We start from the raw sequence: 23,903 nt of genomic DNA on the forward strand, positions 1-23,903 counted from the left end.
TTAAAGCCTGACATCCAGTGCCTCCTTAGCCTGGTCCTACCAGACTCTCATACATTTCATTTGTACAGAGAGTCTGGCCACTCTCCATTGACAAGCGTTAACTTCCTTGAAGGTGGGTACTCTGTTGAAGTTTAAAATTATTGGATCTGCCCAAAGCCACTCTGGATCTGCCATAACCAATCGCTAACGTTTGGTCATGACGTATGTCATGCACATGTGCAACAAGAGGGGAGACCGACAACTAGCGGCTCATATTTTGCATTAGCATCGCTAGCGTTAGCCTTAGCCAACTCCTTCCCCACTAACGGAGCAAGCTTGAAAATCTAACTTTTCCCGAACCCCGTGGGGAGGAGGGCCACAACATCATGGCCACCAACAAAACTCAGCAAAGATTGTTCTTGCTCGGGCTTTAACTTCTGGATATTCTGCAGCGTTGCCACAAGGGACCACATGGCTTCGCTCGCATCTTTCTAGAGCACGTCCTCAATGTCATTGTTCTCAGCCACTCCCTCTGTTCGCTGATTGGAACGCCAAATATTTGGCCGGAGAAAACCCGAGAATATACCGCAAACCCAGACGTGGTACTGAAGGGAAATGAAAATTGAGCGGAAGTACGTAGGAGGGCGGAGCCAGGCTAGTGCCTCCTCCCCTTCCGTTATCTATTTTGCAAAAGCATCGTTGCTGCATTGGTAGCTTAGCACCATCTAAGACGATTGTCATTGGTTACGCATACAACCCAGAGCGTTTCTTTTTCCCCTATACCAGAATGTTAACTTGTGCAGCCAGACCATACTCCAGCGTTGACACAGCGTGGATATTTTAATGGCCAGTATGAACAGGAGGAATGATTATAGCAGGCAACAGCTATTCTAACATACATATGGGCACATGAGTATTGCTTGTAGACAGACTTGAAAAAAATGTGAACGTATCCTTTAAGAAAACTGCTTTTATTTATCAGATAATACATTAAAAAGGATTAATCTTTATGTGGGTTGTATGCCTTCATGTGCATAAAGTGTGTAAAGACCGGGTTGAAAAGCAGCACAGGTCAACGTTCTAGAAATTAACTGCTACATTTGTGATGGTGCACATAAAACAGCCTTTTTTCTGTCTGTGATGGGTTTGTTGTTTCCCTTTAGTGTCTGTAGTGATTTTCTAATTTCAGAAATTAAATTATCAAACATGCATGTAATTATGAGGTTTGTAATTACTTCTCTCCAGAGAAAGCCAACCATTAAGAAGCAGCGAAAGCAGCCGCTGAGTGACAGCAGCAACACTAATGCCGCATAGATCCTCAGCGAGGGAGTCTATGACAATAACCACCACAGATGAAAGCCCATTTATTCTGCTTGTCATCTGCGGTTTATGGCCATTAAACGTCTGGAGGGAGCAGTCATTGGGGCATTAGATGCCTGAGGCCAGTCGTCAGTACTAGAAAGTAGAGGAAGTGTCAGTGGCCTCTCAGTACACATTCCCAACACTTTCATCAGAGCCTTGGAGCCTGCAGAGAAAAATCCTGTCATTGTGTGTGTGTGTGTGTGTGTGTGTGTGTGTGTGTGTGTGTGTGTGTGTGTGTGCGTGCGTTTGCAACAGCCGGTGGCTGAAAAAAAAGGGAAAGATAGAGCGAAAGAGGACACAGAAAGAGGGAATTTTTTGAAATCTGTGTTCCTGCACCTGGGTGTGTACATGTGCACTAATAAAAGAGAAAGAACAAGTTTGAATGACTAAGTCATTGAAGCATTTTGGTGTCTGTGTGTGAGCAGGAGAGGAAAGTTCGGGAGTGTGTGTGTGTACAATGTGTTGAACCCCGGGTGTTAAAGACAGAGAACAAAATGCTCGCTGTGCTTGAGTGTGTGTCGACACACACTCTCTCCATGCTTGTTAGTGTGAGTGAGTGTGTGTGTGTGTGTGTGTGTGTGTGTGTGTGTGTGTGTGTGTGTGTGTCCAACAGGCTATGAAAGGACCACCCTGGAATCCATACAAGTGAGGTCATAACTCAAGCATCAGCGCCAGGGCTGCATCCGTATATTCATAACATACACCTAATTCACTCACTCACTCACTCTCTCACACACACACACACACACACACACTTATCAAAGTCTCTCTTTCTCTCTTTTACTGTTACAATCGCACACACTTTGTCTTTTGTTTGCAAATGAGCAAACAGACACACCGGCTTTAAATATACTACTTAATACTTAAATTAATAAATATTTAATACCGGTTTTGGTTGTCATGTTTTCATGACACTTCCTTACAGGATGAGATATTTCTCTCAACAAGACCAAAAGTGCCACCTCCAGCTGCTGGCAACTGCAAAGCTCATTACACCCCACAATATGCATGTTGAAATCGGCAAATCTTGAAGATGGGGTGAAGATAAGATAATGGACTCATTGAAACCAAAAGGTTTATAGAACTCTTTAAAATAGATTATGAGGCATCTTGAGTGCAAACTTGACATTTTGACTTTGGGAGCGCTGGAGTGCCAATAAAAGATGTCCTTCATGTCATGGCAGTTTAGGGTTTTTCGGTTATTTTTTGTGGAAAGTTTGGCCCAACAGTGGTGCCAAGGGGCCCGCAAATATATGAATATGAAATTTGATGGCATCATGGAATATCTTGTTAAAACCTGGGAACCTGGCATGAAGTTTGGTTTCTTTCGACAAAAGAGGTGGATAGACAGATGTAGCCCTCTAGGGTAAAGGAATAGAGCAAGTAATGTAACATTATAGATTGTTGGAGTGGATGAATGGGTCAATAAACGTCTGACATCAACACGAGAGATAGCTGTTAGACATTGACTTATTTTAACCATGACCGCAGTCGTTCCCTGAACGTAACCACATGGTTATATTACTGTAACCATGATGACAAATGTCCCCTAACCTTAACGAAGAAATAAATCTAACCCAAGCCACGATGTTTCCCTAACCTTAACAAAGTACTTATTTCAACACAAACCTTTCCCAAACACCCTAACCAAGTCATGTTTGTGCCGAGTCCTAACCAAACTTTGGCCATAGCGCTGCCACATCATTAAACAGATTTGTAACCGTTTTGGAAGGCACAGACATGATGCCATACTGCCGATAAGGGCGTCAGAAAATGTTTCTGTTTGTCGCTTCTGTGTGACTTTGTAAGTTATAGTGTGGTCTAGACCTACTCTATCTGTAAAGTGTCCCGAGATAACGTCTGTTATGATTTGACACTATAAATAAAATTGAAATGATTGAATTGTGTCATTCTAGAGGGCAGTTCCTTATTTTGTGCTTTAATTTGGAGGACTTGTTGCAACATCCATTGTTGACCGAGCCTCAATCTAAGATCAACAGTGGGCCGTGCCTCTTATGTAATATTGCAAACATTATTATCAGCATTTTCAATTGAATCTATTTTTCTTGTCGTTTTGTTTATACTTCCTGCCGTGTTAAAATATGTATAACAAAATTATACTTTTTTTTAGGAAGAATATGTTTTAAAAGTGAATGTACTGTAGGTCTGAATGTCCTTTGTGTTTTGTAGGGTTTTGTAGATATTCCGATGTAGACATTTTGAGATATTGCTAATATCTGATAGCAAGTCTAGTTTCCAACGTCTGCCTTGTTTCAGTGTTAGATTCTGGTAATTTAAATATATGATTACCTTACTACAGTTAGTGAAATGCCAATTACCTTTAAAGGAATCACCTGTGTTCTTGCTATTTTGGAGGCATCTGCACTGTGACAGTGATAAAGGCCTGATGGCCAAAAAGTTTTGTCTTATTGTCTTTTGTAAATGCAGTAGTAGTCCACACGTACATGGTTATTTTTTAAAACAGGGTTGTACCTTTATCCGTTCTTTAAAAAAAAAAAAAATCCCGTCCACACATGCACTGTTAAGAAAAATCTCATGAAGACGCAAAAATACAATTAAAGCGTTGTCAAAAGCATGCCAAACCAACAGGTGGCGATATAACCCCAGTCGCGCAAAGAAGAAGAAGACGTCCAATCAGAAACCTGATAAAAAGCTGTTACTGAAAGACCGCTACCCACAGAAGTTGGACCGTCTACTCCAAGGCCGGCGACGTTGGCTCATTTGTGACGCCTCACAAAGGAGATAACAGTGCACGCTCTGATGGTACAAGCCAAAATCGTGTAGCTGTATGTTTGTGTGTAGCATTATAGGATTGTCTGCAATATATTGATCATCCAGAATTGCTGTATCATGACATTATCGGTATTGTGAGCCATGTATCATGTATCATATCATGTGGTACCCTGTGATTCCAAACTGTGTAATGATACACACACAAACCGCGTTTCTAAAAGTCTTCAACCTGTCCAGAGTTTTCCAAAAGCTCGGCTTACAGTGACCTAAAATGACGTTTGTGTGTGGATGAAAGGCCACATCAAAAAAGCTTTTCAAGTTTTTAAAAATACCCGTCTACTTGTGGACTAGTTTGAGTCATGGTTGGTCTAACACATACTGAGATAAACTGGCTGGATCCAGTCAGAAATTGAATAAACTTCTGCTCTAAGTTTCTCAACAATCCATCATCCAACCTTCTGGTTGCTATTGTTAATACCGTCATGAGAGGAATACAGCTTTAAGGGGGAACACCACTGGATTTCATGTTTGACAGTGTTATTCCCATGCAGAGAGAAAGTTTAGTCTGTATTAGAGAACATTTACGAGTGTGTCAGACTATCAAACTGATGTAGAGTTTCACAGGGAAACGTGATGATTTTCCTCTGGCTTTGGACCTGAGAAAAATGTAATCATATGAAGCTTATTTGGATGTTAAAGTTCAGACAAATATGCTAATGTTTTATAACCCCTGAAATGTTCTGTGCAGTTCATCAGCATTGCATCTCATGGTAAAAGGTTGGCTCTGTGGTTTCTAGCTCTGGAAGAATTTTTCATTTTCATAAAAAGTCAGTTATTACAGCTATGCATAAATTATCATACTGAATAATGATTCCAGTGTACACATCTGGGTCATGATCATGATTTTTAAAGATGTTAAACTATTTTTAAGGCATAAAATAAATCAACCAAATTGCAGAGTTCAGCTGTGCAGCGCTTCTCAAACCAGACTTTGATGTGAAGGAGTTATGAGTAAGGGAGGAGGTAACATCTGAAAGTGATAGAAAGTCTCTTCACTGAATGCTAGCGGACTGTCTGTAGACTCTGCTTTAGAGTGAAACTGCCTATATTTAGTTTAGGCCTATACCTCAGATTAGTTAGTTAACAATAGCTTATTTGCCACTAAGTGAGGTTAGAAGCATCCGGTGACAAATTCTCATTGTTCATCCATGCATTTGTATTAACTTTCATGCAAGAGACTTCACACTTTATATCCACCCGACGTCAATGTTTGCCTGCCTGCAAAGTTGCTAAGAAAACTGGCTACCATCCAGTGAGTTTATATCTTAACCCTCCTGTTGGTCAAATTTGACCCACTTACAAAAACGTTCTCTATCAGAACTATGACAAAAGAACTTGAAAAAAAAAATCGACAAAAACATTTTTTTTATTTTAAATGCTGAAAAAAGTGACCAAAAAAAAAAACAAAATCGGAAAAAAGTTACAAAAAAAACATCAAAAACATCGCCAAAGGTGACAAAAACTTGTTTAAAAAAGTGACAAAAAAAGTGAAAAACTGAAATATCGGAAAAAGCGACAAAAAACTGGATAAAAAATTGACAAAAACATAATTAAAAAAGTGACAAAAACGTTGAGAAAAGTCAAACAAAATGTTGAAATTTCGACCCAGAAAAACACAAAGTTGCACGGTCGACGGGAAGACAACACAAGGGTTAAACATTCTTCACATGGCGAATTTGAGTGACTGAAATGTCCAGGATGTGATACAGTCCTGAGTCAGGGCTACCTGTTTGTCTGTCAGTGTCAGAGCTACTGCCTCTGATTGGTTTAACAAGTCTGATTTACTTTGCCGAGATGAGATACTGCTGGAGCTGTTCCCCCTGCGACCCGATACCGGATAAGCGGACGAAGATGGATGGATGGATGGAGATGATTTACGAGGCTGTTTGCGACATTTCCGTTGCAAACAGGGTATAAAGATTTACATCCCGAATGTAAGATAAGATACACCATTATTGATCCTCATCAGGGAAAGTTGGTTGTTGCAGCAGTGCAATACAAACAACAGAAAGAAATACAGATACAGTAAGTAGGCTATAGAAAGAAATAAATAATACCAGGTACAAAAACTAAAATACAGAATAAAATAAAAACTATACAAGAGTATTAGGAGACAAATTACATGATAAAGTGAGAGTGGTGGGATTAATAGCAGCAGAGTCCACAGGTCTACGTAAACAGTGTCAACTATAGAGTAGTCTATATCCTTGAAGTTCCACTTCCGGGATTGCTCCGGTGCTGCAGGAAACGTCCGTTACCTTCCGCTTTCTTTGTGTTGGAATTTTAAACTCTGGTGGATTTATGAGGACTATGGTTAACTGCTGCTCAGATCTCTGCAGGGTAAATCCAGACAGCTAGCTAGACTATCTGTCCAATCTGAGATTTCTGTTGCACGACAATTTTGCAGCGGCTCCGTGCGGAGCTTAGCGCCTCCCATGACGATTGTGATTGGTTTAAAGAAATGCCAATAAACCAGAGCACGTTTTTCTCCCATCCCAGAATGCTGTGTGGACTAGCCAGACCCTCCTCCGCTCCGCAGCGTGTGGATGGTCTGCCAAAAACAAGACTAACTATAGAGCAACTATGGGTCCAGACTTTGGACTTAAACGTGGTTGGGGCATCCTTTATTTTCCGCCATCCCATTGAAAACCTCTTTGTCTTCGGCTGGTTAACTTATGTTCAGGTTTCCCTGATTCATGTGTTGAACGCCACCTTGAGTAGCCATGAAGGTGCGACGCTGGGAGCAGGGAAATCTATTTAGAGCGCCTTGTTTTATTAATTAAAATAGCGATATTTGGCGCCAGCGTATCAATTATCGTATCACACGAAGGACAACAATGTACTGCCGTATCGATATTTTGTCCCACCCCTAGTACTGATATGGTTAAGTACTGGAACTCAAGTGTTTGTCTGTATTATTATAAGAGCATATAGTGCAAGAGTTAATGTTACGTAAGTATAGCGCAGCAAACGTGAGCCTGATCCACAAATTCCCACTTGTCTCTGTAGTGGCAACATGGATATTCAGTGAAACTGACAAGACTTATATCTTTCCATACTTCTTCCATCTCTCCTCTTTTTTTCAAATTAGAATCTGCCTTCACCTATCCTAATTTGCATGTATGTTCCACACATTCTATTCTGTTGGCTTTCTTTCTCCTCTCAGCCTCCGCCTGGTTTCCCTCTTCTCCATCAACACCTTCACACTGGCGCTTTCCTCCTTTTTCTTCCTTCTCTTCCTTTTCTCCTCTCATCGTTTCATGAGAAATCCTTGCACCTCACCCGTTCTCAATTATTCTCCAATTTATTTTCCTTTCCTCTCCTCCATACATTTCCCTTTCCATAGTTGCTCCTCTCTTCCTCACCTCTCCCTTTTTCCGCCCTTCTCCCCCTTTTCCCTTTCCGTCTCCTCTCCCCTTAACTCGTTCCACGCTCTCCTTTCCTCTCTTCCTCTCCTCTTCCCTATACCATCCCTTCTCTTCTCTCCCTTCAGCTCATCTTCTATCACCTCTCTTTTCCTCAGCTTTCTTCTCCTGTCTCCTCCTCTTCACCTCACTCCCCCCCCCTCCTCTGTGCCAATTTTCCACACAAAGTGCCCATTGTTTCCATACTCCCACCCCAGAAAGCAGAGAAACAGGACTTCTACAACCCAGAATACACACAAACACTCAGTCACACAGACATAGGCCTTCATTCTCTAACTTTCTCTTCAACATCATGGGCGAGTGCACACAAACCACACACCCTCACACTCGCACATAGTCTCAAACAGTTGCCGCCGAGCAGCAGAGCACAGTACAAGGGTTGGATTGAGAGTTGGTGTTGAGTCATGTGTGACTGCCGCCGTGACGGGCTGATTCATGGCTCATCAGTGAATGATACCCCACCAACCACTTAAGCGCTTCCATCTCAGCACACAAAGACCCAAACTGACACATGTTCAGCCATTAAATGTGATGACTAATAATAGAATAAAATAGAATGTGATTAGTCTTACAAACTACACCATATTAGGTCTGACTAGAATAGAATAGAATAGAATAGAATATATTTGAATAGAACAGTATTAGTAACATGAATAAGACCATACTTGACTGGAATAGAATTAAAGAAAACTAGACAAACAAGACCAACGCTGCGTCCAAAATCACACTACAGTACATACCACTATGTGTTCAACGGCAGTATATTTTCGTGATAATTGCTTCGGAGATCGGAGGTTCCTTCTGCTTTCACTCTCTGTGTGTTGCCGTTCTTAAAATCCCTTCGCTTCTGGAAACAACAACAAACTTCAAACTAGCAAGCTACGTGCTTAAATTGGCAAGTTTTGAAGAAAGTTTTCGATTGTGCAAAAAAGGCAACCTGTTCTCATTCCGAACTCGTAAAATAAGGACGTTTGGACAGTGGCTGTCAGCGTCTGATGCGACAAAAAAGGCGTCTTTCAGTGTGTTTGTGTAACGCACTGGGGAGAGCAGCAGTTAGATAGGATTTAGCGGGTAGTATGTAAGGGTGAATTTCCACATAAGGAGGTTGGATGGGGTGGTGGATGGGTCAAACACAAGATTTTCACCCAGGAGAGCGGGGTTCGCGTCCCGCTTGCTATAGTCGCTTTTTTCTTTCCTCCCGCGTGTCACAGAACCGTACGCCCACCCAAGACCCATTCCTAAACCCAACCCACCCACGACCCTTTCCTAGACCCAACCGTCCCGTAGTTCCCGCGTGTCACGGAACCGTAAGCCCACCCACGACCTTTTTCCTGACCAAGCACGTTGACTTATAGCGCTAAAGGGACGGCAATAGTCCCAACCAAGCGTGTTTACTTAAATCGCTAAAGGAGACTTTTAGCGTCAATAAGAACGACAAAGGCACCTGACCAAGCGTCCATATTTTACGAGATGAGTGTGAGAACATGTTGAAAAAGACAGGCCTGCTTGGTTCTTTCGGGGAATGGTTGTAAAGATTTACAAAGAATATGTTTACAGCATTTACTCTCTTAACTGGGATATTTTTGCTTTGGACGAAGTTCACACGGAGATACACTGGTAAGAGCAGATTACGTTTAACCATGTATCCAGCTAATTTCAATAGCTAACGTTACTGTATTGTGTGAACAGTTCACTTCATTTAATGTTATATGTGGCGTATTGCGTGGTGCAAATGTTCCACCAAAACAAGTTCCTTCCCGAGACCATTTTATAGAGCCACAGTCGCTGCATCTGGAGCTTAGCGCCGCCCAAGATGATTGTGATTGGTTAAAAAAACAACCCAGTGCATTTTTTTTTTTTTTCCTATCCCAGAATGTATGTGTGGTGTAGCCAGACCTTACTCCACAGCGCTGTGGAGATAGGTCTGGAAATGTGAGAATATCGTTCAACATACTTTTGTCTGAATCAACAGTAGTACTGTATGTATCTTTTAGGATGCACTGAGCTGTAATTACAACATCACTTCCTGAGAGCCTCCTTGCCGGTTGGAGACGCGTAACCATGATAACCCTTGCCAACCTCAGCTCTACCAGAATCTGAAATACCTATTTGGCACTGACTCGACATAAATAGAATAGATTAGAATAAAATTAGGGGAATCTATCTATTGTAGAAAAGACACAAAACATAATCGAAGTTGACAGCAACTATTAAAAAAACAAAACGTGCATTTCCCAGAATGATACTAAGGAAACCACACTACAGGAGACTGAAGAAGCAGCATTTCATCACACCACCAACAGAAGCTTCTTCTGGAGCATTTAGTCAGGGATGTGCTCTGACAAAATATTGTTTTATTCCGCAGGGAGAAGGAGTCAACATGCTAAATTACACACAGCTCCGTAGGGACAGGCTGAGTGGCTTTCACAGTGGCTTCTGTTTTTCCAAAGCCACTCAAAGCAATGTTTGATTTCTTAATAACAGCCAATCATAAATAACATCTAAAAGCCTTTTTAATTTGGCTATAAATTCTTCCATGGATCATAGCTCGGGAAAGCCTAGTGGCAACCAAAATCCAACTCATGGGTTATTATCTGCGGAGCAGTGTATAACACACTCTTTCATTTTGTAAATGTCCATCTAATAAGCTTCTTTGCTTCAAGGTCTTTCTGCTATGATCTTTTCCACATGTTATGCAAAGCAGGTTTTTAAGCTAAATGGCAGGAACAGGAAAAAAATATATAAGCATGAAATTAATCCTTTTAAAGCCCTCAGAAATGCAGTTTAGAGCAGCATGAGCTCACAAATACATGTACACCACTTTCACACCTAAACTAACACACAAAGACACAGTACATACTGTAATTCCACTCGGATCCAACATAGGGAAACACTTGACATCCCTCTGACGCAAAAAGATACAGTATGTATACTTTAATGCATTTACAGATTTGTTGGTTTCATTATTTAACAATGAACGCGTCCAGATAAACAGCCTTAAACCATATGTGTCAGGTTGCTGTGCAGTTTATTGTTGGGTGTGTTCAGTCATCCCCTAATGAAATCATACTATTGGAGACAGATTTCACAGATTACATCACCGTCGCTCAGATGCAATATGGGATTGCGTCATTGCGGTCTGCAGAGATTTCAGGGGTTTGACTCAAAAGCGTTCTTCAAATTCATCACTAAAGGAATGCTCCGGGACTGTCGCTTGTCAAAATCCCCTAATGCTGTACTATGAAATGAAAACATATGCTTGCATGCATTTTCAATGCATTGAACGTCAATTTGAAAGGGTTGTGTACAATATGCATTACACTGAAAACATATTTTATGCAAAATACATTTTTGAAACAACACTATTGAAAATTGTGAAATACAGTGCAGTCTGTAAGTATTTGGAAAGTGACGTGTTTTGATTGTTTGGGTTCTGTTTCAGCACATTACATTTGCTGACTTTTAGCTTTAAGGTTAAATCCCCAAATTTCCAATTTTAGAACAATGCAGCAGGTCAGTATTTTTAAACACACAGACAAGACAACCAAAGAGTTTCTATGGCCAAGCAGTGGAATGTTGTTGACCGGCCAAGTTACCTGACCTCAGTCAAACTGTACATGTTTCACTTTCTCGAGACCAGACTCTCTTTTTTTTGTACTTATGACAACAGTATGCCAAGTGCTTCACAAAATAATAAAAGAAAAAGAGGGAATAAAAAGACATACGGTGGCTTCTGGAAGTATTCATACCCCTTCACCTTTTGCAATTATAGATGGATTGACAATGCACACACAATAACCCAAAATGACAAAGCGAAAACATGTGGCAGCAATAGCAATTGTGCATTCGAGCAGTTTCTCCCATCTTGTCTTCACTCTGACATCTCTCCATTTGTGCATGAATAGGGCCTGAGCATGTGTGTGTATTTCAGGCCTGTGTGTAGTGATTTCTAACAAACAGAGTGTAAATTGTAATTTCCCCACTGGGGATCAATAAACAGTATAAATTATAAAATTATAAATATAAATTCTTGCTGGCAAATCCTTTCATTTCTCTCCACAAATGTTTTATGGTGTTCAGGTCCAGGCTTTGCCTCAGCCATCCAGTGACATTCAGAGACTTATCCTGAAGCCACTCCAGCATTGGCATCGCTGTATGCTTCAGGTTTTTGTCGTGCTGAAAGGTGAACAGGCTGAGGTTGTGTGCACTCCAGAGCAGGTTTACTTCAAGGACCTCGGAGTTATTTGGCTGCATTTTGTCTCACCATAGGGAGAAAAATCTTATTGAATACTTATGTAAATGAGAGATTTAATTTATTGACTTCTTAAAACATTTGGAGGAATATCTAAACACATGTTTTCGCTTTGTCATTATGGGTTTTTCCAAAAAACGGGATAAGCGGTCTTTCAAATTCCCTCTGCACTCATAGCCAACCAGAGCAACGTTAGTTGATAGATTAAACTTTTGCCGTATCCGGTCGGCAAAACTCCGAACACATCTTCCTTTTTTAAGAATGACTTCAGTGCTTAACTCCATGTCTTCCAGAGTCTCGGCCAAAGCCGATTCCAAAGGCCGCTGTTCGCCAGCAGCAGCAGCCATCTTCTTTGTTTTCAAGTAGCAGGGAATTCACGCGGAACTCTGCTATGCTAATGTTAAGCCCGCCCACCCACTCTATACACAATGTGATTGGCCTGACCAGAATTTGGTTTTTCCAGCTCGCAAGTCAACGGAAAGTTGCTAGACTGACCCTGGCTGCAAATTACATTTGCTGCCGCTAGGGTGCGTCTAGATTTTAACTAATCTGGGAAAAGAAGGTGACTTCATTAACAGTCTTCAGTAATAATTAAGACATGAAAAAGGTTTCTCAGTAAAGAATAATGCATCAAATCTGAAGATGCACAGAAGGTCACTTTACAATAGCTTCATGTTCATCACCGCAGCAACACAAGACAAAAGACCAGCAATGCAACAGGCTGTTACTTTTATCTTTCTCTGGAATGCAAACTTGTCCCTACTTTTAATAGCTGCCAGCAAGTACAGTTTGATTCATGGGTGAAGCAGCCAATCCAACACTTTTTTAAGTCCAGCTAATAAAGGCGTTTTAAAATTTTAAGAAAAAACAGGAATCTTCCAACTTGACTTGTCTTTTTAAATAAATCACTGATCTTTTTGTGGATCTGACAACATTCAGGCTACTTAACTAGTATTCACTCACATGTAGCCTTCCTCTTGTAGGAAGAAAGCACCCCTTTTTTCAGTTCTAAAATTGTCTTCTCTTCAACAAATATTCCAACTTCCGCATCCAAGAATAGGCCTACTCATTTGCACTCTACTCCTTTCTTGACTGCGAAAAAAAATTTTATTCTCTAATCAGATGGATTGCGTCTGTATTTCTTTAGTAGCATACTACGCTGTTCACCTGATGTGAATAATATTAACACAGTCAGCTGAAAGTGGAGAGTCAGCAATGTAACGTCATCGTCATGGTTTACTTCACAGCACTCCAAAGTGCTGCACAGAGCCAACACAACAGAGTATCACTGTCCAGTGCAAACCTCAGATGAGTCACCAAGTTCAACTGAAGATAACATCTTAAGATACAGCTGGGTTTATTGTAAAACAATTATTTCCTCATTCGAGCAGGTTTTGGTTCCTCTTCTGGTCTTTCCCATGACTAACTTGAGACATCCTGTACATGATTTTAACCAATGAGGGTTAATGAGGGTTAAAAACACACACACACACACACACACACACAATTAAAAAATGAGGAATAAAGAGTGGCAAGGTGGGAAATTAATGGGATTCATGTCTGAACACCCCTGTGCAGTAAGGGCCACCGCATGTTTCGTTCGCAAGCTGATGCCTCTGCCTCTGGTGCCCGCCAGCACGAGCCTCCGAAATTGTGCCATGGCAGCTTGTGCTGTGGAAATGTTTAACACCGCAGTACGCCAAGATCGTGGTGTGACCATCAGCTGATTAGAAGTGACCAATATCAACACCCCAACACTCTGACCAATGACCTTTTGTCTAACTTGTATGGGAATACAATCATGATATGTATGTTTCTCAGTATAGGTGACAGTTTAGATTTAGAGGTCCACTACAGCACATACAGTATTTGGTAACAGTGTCATTGTTCCATCTCCGGGAATGTCAACGCATGCTGTCAAGATATTAGTGTTGCTTACATTTCACAGTAAACACACTTTGTAGTAAATGTAACTGGGTGGAGTACAATGGCAGCTCCAGCAACAATGACAGCACAGACAACAGTATACGTACACATTCATATTTGCAGGCAGTGAGCATGAGTCTGCGAAGTAAATGGTGCTCAACAGGTATGCCGAGACCTTAAAAACGGACTTGTGTATGGCTGCGAACCTGCGGGCAAGTAGGCATGTGCCTGCCTGCTTTTCTCTCTCTTTCTGTCTCCGTTGTATTTCTTTTTTATTTCCTCAGTCCAGTCTCCATTTCCCTGACTCGTCTGGATATGATAAAGACACTGCAGGGCTGTGAGACGTGGTTCCCGCAGGGCATTCAAAGATAACATGACTTTTCACTCATTTTTCTGCGCTCAACTCTACTAGCCAACTTGCTAACCAGCTGCTAGCTGTTCTTCTAGGTTGTACAACAACTCTTCTGTACATTCTCTAAGAATTATTATTGAAATGAAGCAACCTGAGAGGGTTATTTTTATGGAAACATTAAATCTTCACCAGATGTCTCTGATTTTACAGAAATACATGAAATGACCATGACCTCTTAACACCACATTATGTGGTGGTGGCAGGTAATGTGTTAAAATGACGTGCCCGAACCGATCTTGTTAAAACCCAACTCCAGCTGTTTTTGTCCTGAACGCTGACAGGAGCACTAACCTAACATACATGTTTTTGGTGGTGGGAGGAAACCGGAACACCCGGAACAAAAACCACGCCACCCACCCACATACATTCTCCACACAGTAAGGCCCAGACTGGGGATCGAGCGCAGTACTCAGCAGTGCCAACCACTAAAATCCGTACTAAAGTCATGTGACATAGCCTACTGAACTTACATACGTGACGTACTTATTTTAACCCAAACAATGTTCTTTTCCTAAACCTAACCAAGTAGGTTTGTTGCCTAAACTTACATTGTTTCCATGGCACCAGAATGTAATTTTAACAAATTACGTGCCACCGCTATTTAATGTGTTGTGGCTCTTTTTAAATATTTCTGTAAGATCAGGTTGGATGTAGCATGTGACAGGGGAAGCAAAAAGGTAGAGAACCACTGGAACACATGATAAACAATTCTCATGATGGCCACATGTTATCATCCCAACATACAGTAACCACATTATAAGATAACAATGTCAAACATGTCTACTATCCTAAACTGCATTCTTTGTGTCACACACACACACACATACACACACAATGACAGCTGTGTCATCAAACTGACAAGAAAAGCTTCCTGTCAAGACCACAATTTTGTTTTCACATTGTTAAAAATGGCTGAAGAGTTTGATAAGGACCTCTGCGTCAACATTTATATCTCCTTGTGTAGAAGCAGCAAGTGTCTGACAGCCAGAAGAGTCTCCAGTACTTCCTCATTAATATACAACGGCCAGCAATAAAATCATACAACAGGACGTCTTCAACAGTTAGGGCCCATTCACACCAGCAAAAGGGGACGCTGCGATTTCCCGCAGTTTTGTGCGGCGGAAGTAGACTTTATATTTCACAATTACTGTTTTCCGTCAGATCGTTTATAGGGTGCCATGTCATTTCTCCGACACCAATGTTCCGACCTCTCAATAACCTGAAAAATTCCCTTTGGTCCTACAGCCCACTAGTCCAACATCCGGTGTCCATGCTTACGCAAGGTAACGTAACCCCATTTGTACAGGTCCTATCCCCTGACCAATCAGTTATCCTAACCTTAACCACTCAATGTCAAATGCCTAACCCTAACCAATCGAGCTGTTTTGTAGGGCGGGTCTTGGTGTGGCCATAGTGGGATTCGTAATTTCGCCACCAAAGGGACGTCGGACTAGTGGGCTGTAGGACCAAAAGGAATTTTTCGGGTTATTGAGAAGTCGGAAAAATGGAGCGTCGGAGAAATGGGCAGTCCCTGTTTACAGATCTCGACATTTCCGACCGCACTTGAAGGCAGCTTCATTTGACGGAGAAAGAGAGAAAGAAAAGGGACAAGGGACTATGCATTGTTGTAGCAGGAAAATGTCCGCTGTTACACAAACTCCTGGGCAGTTAAGTGCTTGTGTTTCGTTTTTTTAACCCTCGTAGCGTTTTAAAACTTGTTTGTGGCAGCGATAGAGACAGTGATGTTTACTACCGTCTCACAACGGACTGACAGTTTTGCTGCAGTTTTTTTCGGCTCCCCCCTGCAGCATCCCCACCGCTGCAGCCTAAACGCACTACCCTCATTCAAAATGAATGGGCAGACCTGCGTTTTTGCCGCACCATCTGACGGCCGACGCAGGCAGCGTGAATGCAGGCTCAAACAGACTGGGATAAAACTGTCTGCAAAGTTGGGTGAGGATTTTAACACAGCTTTTCTTTTTGCCAAGTGGCCGTGACATAAGCGTGATAATAATCTCTAAGGTGTCCTGATAGAGAAATAACAGACTAGGTGGTGGAAATGACACTCCATCTTGTGCTTTGATTTTCTTCGCCTCCACCTTATTTTTGTCAAACAATGCAATTCTGTATTATCAAAACCAAGTGGCACTTTGTAAAAAGCCACAGAGACATATTTTGTTGGATGTCTCAGCACTATATACAATAACTTTTTAATAGATTCCAATGTGTTGAAAGCATTGGAGCACTGCTTATGCACTACCCCTTGTTTTATCTGCCTGGTTTTGGTAGGAGTGTTCCTAACACCTTGAATTACAAGAAGTCCAGTTCTAAGCGAAACTTCGTCTCTTCCTCTTCTGTTCAATCTAAGGAGTGCAAGTGTGGACCTTCCAAACCCAATGATCACAAACAAAAATGAGGACAGCCTCACATTAGTGGCCGATGACCAACCAGAGGAATATGAGAGATGAGTTTTGCCGTCTGTTGTTACTGATTTTGGCTGCAGTCGATGGATCGATCGCTGTGTGTTTCCGCAACAAGTCCCATGTCACTGCAAACCAAAAGCATGATCAGGGCCAGAGCCGCAGGGGAAACTACGTGGTGGTGCGACATGCCTTGAAGATGTGATCGCCCGCTTGTTCATGTTGAGCCGCTGAAGAAGTAGTGGTCTGACCACGGATTGATACACGAGCGTGGGAAACTGAAACTGAAGAAGAACCATTTGCATCTTTGGTACAAAATTCCCTCAGAAATGCTGGCTGAAGATCTAATAGATTAGAAGGCAACGGTTGTACTGTGAAGCTCCAAAACAACGTGAATACCAGCATGCGTAGAAATGTAAAGAACACTTAAGAGATAATCTTCTTCAAATCTTTTTTTAACTTGATTCATAATATTGTCATTACTATTGTCATTATTACTATATGCTTTATGTATTTATGTTATTTGTGTGTTAATTTATAACTGGAATTACTATTCTGTCTTTATTTCCTTTGTCATGCGATGCAGGCTTACTCCTTTTGTTAAAGATGGTTTGGGTTAGGGGTGCAACGGATCACCAAACTCACGGTTAGGATCGGTTTACAATGACATGGTCTACTGTTACACTATTGTGCACTGATATTGCTTCTTTTATTGAAGATGTCGATAAACAAATTGTTAAAAAAAAACATCTTTGTAACTATTTGTTGTATCTTTACTATTTCTACGGCTGTTAGAGCTCTTGCTTGAATCATTTCACTGCTCACATGGCCTTGGGGGAAACTTCATTTCTGCCACAATGGTTCATAAAGTGTGACCCTGTTACCTGCATGAATGTGGATACAATCTGGACGTTGGGAGCAAGAATGGGTGGAATGCAGGTCCTTAGACGAGGGGGAGGAGAAACCATGCCTTCAGTAATCACAACACAGATGTTTCAAGGACCCTTTCTTTTTGACAGATGTCAGAGCTCATGCAGAGAAACATAAAACAGCCATCTTCAGGGGAGACGATAAGTCTTTGCAGTGGGAGGTTTGTTTAGTTTGAGCAAGGAGGAGGTCAGATGTCAGAGGTATCGGCTTATCCTCTTTGAGCTTTTCAGCTTCTCTCAAGTTGTGGAATAACTTTGGGATGAGTGCGTTTCTATAATCCTGTCAAATCTATCAACCTGAACTTTAAGCACTAATAGCCTGCACTTCTTCCCTGTGTTGCTGAGGAAACCACTGAGTTCCTGAGAACTATCTTCTCCCCCATGTTTGGAGTGTGGCTGAGTCATTTCCAGGGAAACACAGTGTGATTATCCACTGAAAAGGTCTTATGATACATAAACATTTGGATGGCCGATAAATTAAAAATCAGTTGTGAATTGTTTTGGAAACTTAAGACTTAAACTAAAATATAAAATATAGTTAATTGCATCTAACAGGAGCTCAACCTTTCTTACTTTAAATAATTATTTCTTGCAGATTGCTCCGTACGGTCACGAGCTGGCAAAGTTTCAAAACTGTTTTTCTGGTGAAATCGCTCCCTGTCATCTGTAATCTCTTATCTCCTCATGTCATAACACACTGCAGTAGCTGTGCTTATGGTGAAATGATGATTAATATGCATTTTATTACATCCATTACTATTAGGATATGGGTAAAAAGGGAATGTGTTTTTGTGTTTTTTGCTCAGAAAGGAAGCTAATTTTGCCATTGTGAGTTAAAGATGCAGTAGGTAAGACTTATAAAACTAACTTTCTGTCATATTTGCTGAAACTGACCCTATGCCAGTAGAACTACATGAAGCAGGTAATTTAAAAAAATAATCCAGCTCCTCTGGCACCACCTACAGCCTGTAGTGTGATTTGTAAAAATCCACCGCTCCCTGTTCAGATGCACCAATCAGGGCTGGAGGGGGGTGTCTAACTGCGTGTCAATCACAGCTCATGCACACACATTCATTCTCCATTGTGGGGGGAGGGGCGTAGGAGACCATTTGGGCTTTACCAGAAAGGGGGGAGGGACTGAGAAGTTGTCGATGTTCAAATTCTTTGGCTAAATCCTGGATCTTCACAATCCTGCCTACAGCACCTTTAAATGCCATCCATCTAAATAGTCTTTAATCACTCAAGACTTTATTTGCTTTCGTTCTTAAAAAATTGCAGTTTCACATTTGCAGTTGAGTGTTTACTTCAAATTGGTAAGAATGACTTAAAGCAGACCAAACTGGCCATAAACCATAGGTCAGCACACCAAGTGGGCTGCAGCCCTATTTCTGAGGAATTCCTTAATAAGTACTGTAATAATAATTCTTGATGTTAAAAGTGGAAAACTTAAATGTCTTATTTTCAGCACAAGCCTGAAAACGCTGAAGACCCTATTGCTCTATCCTTCTGGAACTGCTGGATGTGTCTCAGCCTAGTTTAAAGTCAATATGGGATGAAATATTTCAACCAGGAAAGTATTGCAAAGTATTAAGTCAACAGTCAATACATGACTCATTGTGATACATTATTCTGAGAATGTGGATTCCATAACTAAAACAGCTTGAAAGCTATTGACCTAATCTATCTACAGAAGTGTAAATGGTTCTCACACTCCACTATACCATCAAAGCCCCCCTGGGGTTTGTGGCAGTGGGTGGGAGGTAAACAGTGTTCTTGCCATCTCTTGTGAATATTCACACACACACACACACACACACACACACACACACACCATTTGAGCCTCAGATCAGTATTAATTGGGTAACATCAAAAGGGCAAGGATAGCACGCAGGGAGCATATGGCTTTTTTTTTTCTTTTGCAGTAGACCTTTATGATCAGTTAAAAAAACTGATGAATTAGAAACTTCGTTTTTTTTTTAGGTGCATGTGGAAATGTTAAAAAAGAAAAGCCATGGGATCACCAAAAACCAAAAATGTGAAATAATGACCATCCAGAGCAAATTTCACACTGATCCGTCCATTTATTTTTATTTTTTTCGTTAACAGAGATGATAAATTGTCTTAAAGGCGTCAGTAAAGGGTATTTCATGTTATGACCAAAATGGATAGAGATCTTCTTCTTATTCTCGCTATCCTTTGTCAGTTTTCCTATTTTTCCTCACAATTTGGAGTGACTAACCCTCTGTTCACTGCAGTCTTTGACAATGCTAGCTCTACAAAGCGAGGGTGTAAAGAGGCGGATGGGAGCTTTAACTAAACTTTACTTCTGTGCCACCTGTGGGCCCCATCTGCAATCTTCTGGGGAGCATTTAAGTGCTTTAAGTCAATTCGTATCTCTCTTTGAGTTTTGGGATGAAGGTAATTCAAGGGGACAAATCAATCATAAAATGTTGACCTGTTGATGACGTTAGAGGGAAAGATCAAGGAGTCACTAAAATAATTCAAATGTACACACATTTCATAGCAAAAAGGCCATTAGTTTTGTTCTAACAGACTAAATTGTTGGTCACGTGAAAATTCTGACCTGACCTGCTTCTAATGAAATGTCGAGTGACTCCAGCGAGATTAGAAATTTTCCTCTGGGAACACAAGCACCAAGTTTCAGCCTGCAGTTATTAAAATATTCTGCTTTGGGCCAAAGTGTTGGTCAGAATCATCGACCATCACACGTTGGGCAAAAAAACAACAGGTGGTTAAGATGTTGCTCACTAAGAGTCACAAGTGTAAGCTTTAGTGGCCTCTGAATCCGCTTCCTGAACACACAACAGTTTCTTAAGCTGAGTTCCAGTTGGCTGTACAATTCTCACTACACAATTTGCTGTCTTGTTTTCACACAACCGGACCCACCATCGACTGGGGGCTCACACACTACTAGATCTTTCACCAGGAAGCATCCTTGAGTCTAGTCTCCACGCTACTTTTTTTTGTCATAAAAACACATGCGAGAAGTGACACGGGACATGATGAAAAACCATATGCGGGGCAGGATTTTTGGATGTCCACCAGGAACAAGCGCTCCAAGTTGTTGGTGGCTGATTTGCAGCAATAAAACAAAGAAGAAAAAGAAAAATCAGACAAAGCACTTTTAAGAGGGTGTTGTCAATGGCACACATAATAATACTAAATAAAACAATAAAACAGCGATGAAACGAAGAAAAAGAAAAATCTGAGCACTTTTAGGGAGTGTTGTTGACGGCACACATGTTCACAAAATATTCTATTTCCACACGTTTTTACAATTTGTAGCCTTTTCTCCGCGTACAACAATAACAACTTTGGTCCGTGTTGCAAATGCAACACATACAGTGAATTACAGGCCACCCCTCCCCCTGGTTTCCCCTCAGCCCATGTCTTGCGTTCTCACTGGCTGAAGCTCCCCGACAGAGTCCCTGACAGCTCCAGATATTAAGCCTGCTAGATATCTGCCCTGAATTCCAATACCCATACTACCATACTATTTAGTATGCCACATAATGATTTAGTATGTCCTAATGCATAGGAGGCTATTTCAAATGCAGTATGCCAAAAATACCAGGATGTCCTGCTGCATCTGGTCATATTTTGCAGTATACTAGCCAGCATGCTTTTCTTGCTATTCTGACCCAGAATCCTTTGCGCAGCATAAGTGAACAAGAAGGTCAAAGTTCAAGGCATCAAATCAATGTTATGAAGAAGTAGTATGTCGCAATTGTATGCATACTGCATGCAACACATAACTTTGTAAGGGCAGCTGCAGTACATACTAAAGCCGCCTACGTATGATCTGCGGCAAAACCGCGAGGTCGGGCGCCAAAGAGGCAAAGCGCAGCTGTTGGAATTGGTTGCGCCTTGAATGGTCAGCGGCAACAAGGTCAAAGTTTAAATAATAATTAGCACTTTGAGCACAGAGCACGGCCACAATTGCGAGCGGGGAAAGAGGGAAAAGTTACATAGTATGCCTTTAAATGTGAAACGAATGCAATTTGGAACTTAGCTCAGGAATGTGTCTTACAGACACCAGCGAGCCTTATCTCGGGGTTTTGAGAAGTTCACACATCACACTCAAGCGGAGCGCCTAAGGGGACATGACATGACATGACTTCTTTTTTTTCTTGTGTGCATGAGAAACTTTCTGGTGCGCACAAGATACTTTCTGGTGCACACGCAAAAGTATCTAGTGAAACCAATCTAAGGCTAGCAAAATGAAGCTAACAAAGTACTGCTATCGTTATGTGGCTAAAGTTAATATTTCACATTCACAGCATGAAATCAGTTAACAGTTGCCTTATCTTGGTTAATCATTAGTCATCTAAGTTTGTTGAAGACACTATCAAGACATTTCATTGCGTTTACAGAAAGATAAATCCCTCCTCCCCGGCAGCCATTCTGACTGCTACTCAGATTCTTGTGCGTGCCAGAAAGTATCCTGTGCACACCAGAAGAAAAAAAACCCTCCCATGTCCCTTTAGGGGCTTCCGTACGAGCCAATGCCGATCTGTCTACGATACGGGGTTTATGTCAGGTAGCTCTAAAAACTGTCGGCAAGCAGAAGATCAGTGCAAAAGCCATAGGCGGTTTTAGACCCTTTTTATGGGGGCTCAAGCCCCCCTAAATTTCATCTCAGCCCCCCTAAAAATTATAATAATAAAATAAAATTTAAATTATTTTTTTTTTAAACCAACTTTAATGCTTCAAGTTAAGAGTTTGCGAACAAACAAACAATTAACAATTACAGGTTCAAAGGGCTTGAAACAGATTTAATATCCTGTGTCGCTGATGCCAATGCTATACACCTCTAACCCCGTCAAGGAAAGGGTTAACAGAAACATAGGGTTGGCCAATCGGCCATTGGCTGAGTCTCGCTCTAATCTGTCAGAATTTAATCGTAAGCAACTAAAAATGCTGAACATTGTGTCAAATTGGTCGTTATTACTGTGACTTATAGTCAGTGTCAGGTTTAGTTCCATCATAGTGTTAATAGTGTCAAAAAACGTTAGCTGACATTGTTGTTCAGTAGCTAGCTCAGAGATTATCAGATAATTAAATTACTGATTTAGCAAGGGGGAGGGGGGGTTAACACTTTTGCCAGGCACTGTATCCATGTCACATTGTCATTAGGGGCTGAGCCCCCCTAAAGGTCTGATCCTAGAATCGCCCCTGGCAAAAGCCCTGTAGTAGGCACAGCTTCAATGTATTATGAACTTTGCAGCAACTAAAATATCTGTTCATGCTACACTTGATAACTTGACTGATAATGATCTTCATAAGCACCTTTTATGTGAATGAAAAACCATAACTATTTGCATGAGTGATCACGACTGTACTTGAATTCAAGAACCACAGGATGCACCTGGCCACAGCCGGAACTATATATGCAAAGGGATGATGTTTCTTTTGACTTTTTACATAATACCTTTGGAAACACAACATATGATGTTATTTTCATATTTCTGTCACAGCACGACAACGCGTAACAATCACAGCCACGCACATTCTTTATCTCCACTCGCGTTGCAGGTGAGAATCACACACCTAGAATTTCTGATCCTGTTTTGGTGGCACGTCACATCATTTTAGCCTTTGTCTCATATTTAACGGAGTTCAGCGAGGAGTGAGGTTAGTTGGTGAGATTGTTGTTGTATTTCAAGGCCTGAGTCCAGGTCACAGCAGGGTGTATCGACTCCAGCCGGTAGTAGACAGCATCAAGGCGTATATTTTGGGAGGATGCCAACACCACAAGAAATGTTTGAGGACTATCAATCTGCTGCTGCTGGCCTCTTCATCATGTTTTTGCAATTCCACCTTCATGTGCTGACACAAGTATTTCCTGTTGGGAGGACAACTGATCCTGGATTATGGATAACTTGTTTTGTTTTTTAAGGGAAGTGGGGTTACATTTGGCAGAGAGGAAGGGATTCAATGAAGAAAAACGAAAAGAAAATTCCAAAACACATTCTCTGACTGCAGATCAGCGTGGAAAATCAAGACAGATGTCAAACCTTCACTCCCAGACCCAACGCCCGCTTGTTTTGCTTTTTTTTTTTTTTTCCTCTCTTTTCCGCTCACTCACTCCACAAATATTGTTCCAATCCCAGAGTTTGATAAAGAGTCTAGCTCTGGCGAAACAAGTCCCTTCGTTCCTGCAGCGTCCCCGTTCCCGAGCCCATATAGTGCGCACAGCCGAACGTCTCCTAACGAAATAACGGTGTGCGCAGCATCTGCTAATGCCATCAAAGCCTTTATCTCAACCCAACGCGTCTACGTGGCAGGTATACTTTGATTATGTAAAGATGCCCACATGCGTGCGTGCATAAGTGAGCCATAGAAGAAAAAGAAGAGAAATTG

General features: G+C 41.4%; 1 protein-coding gene and 1 long non-coding RNA gene across 2 annotated transcripts in view; one reads left to right on the forward strand and one right to left on the reverse strand.

The window, feature by feature from the left end:
* LOC116045153 overlaps positions 1 to 23,903 on the forward strand; it is an 810,130-nt gene that overhangs the window by 628,208 nt on the left and 158,019 nt on the right. The window lies entirely within an intron of this gene.
* The window catches only part of lpar1 (lysophosphatidic acid receptor 1), a 48,206-nt gene that overhangs the window by 23,782 nt on the left and 521 nt on the right, over positions 1 to 23,903 (reverse strand). The window lies entirely within an intron of this gene.

The sequence above is a fragment of the Sander lucioperca genome, chromosome 14, assembly GCF_008315115.2.
Source record: "Sander lucioperca isolate FBNREF2018 chromosome 14, SLUC_FBN_1.2, whole genome shotgun sequence".
Taxonomy (NCBI): Eukaryota; Metazoa; Chordata; class Actinopteri; order Perciformes; family Percidae; genus Sander; species Sander lucioperca.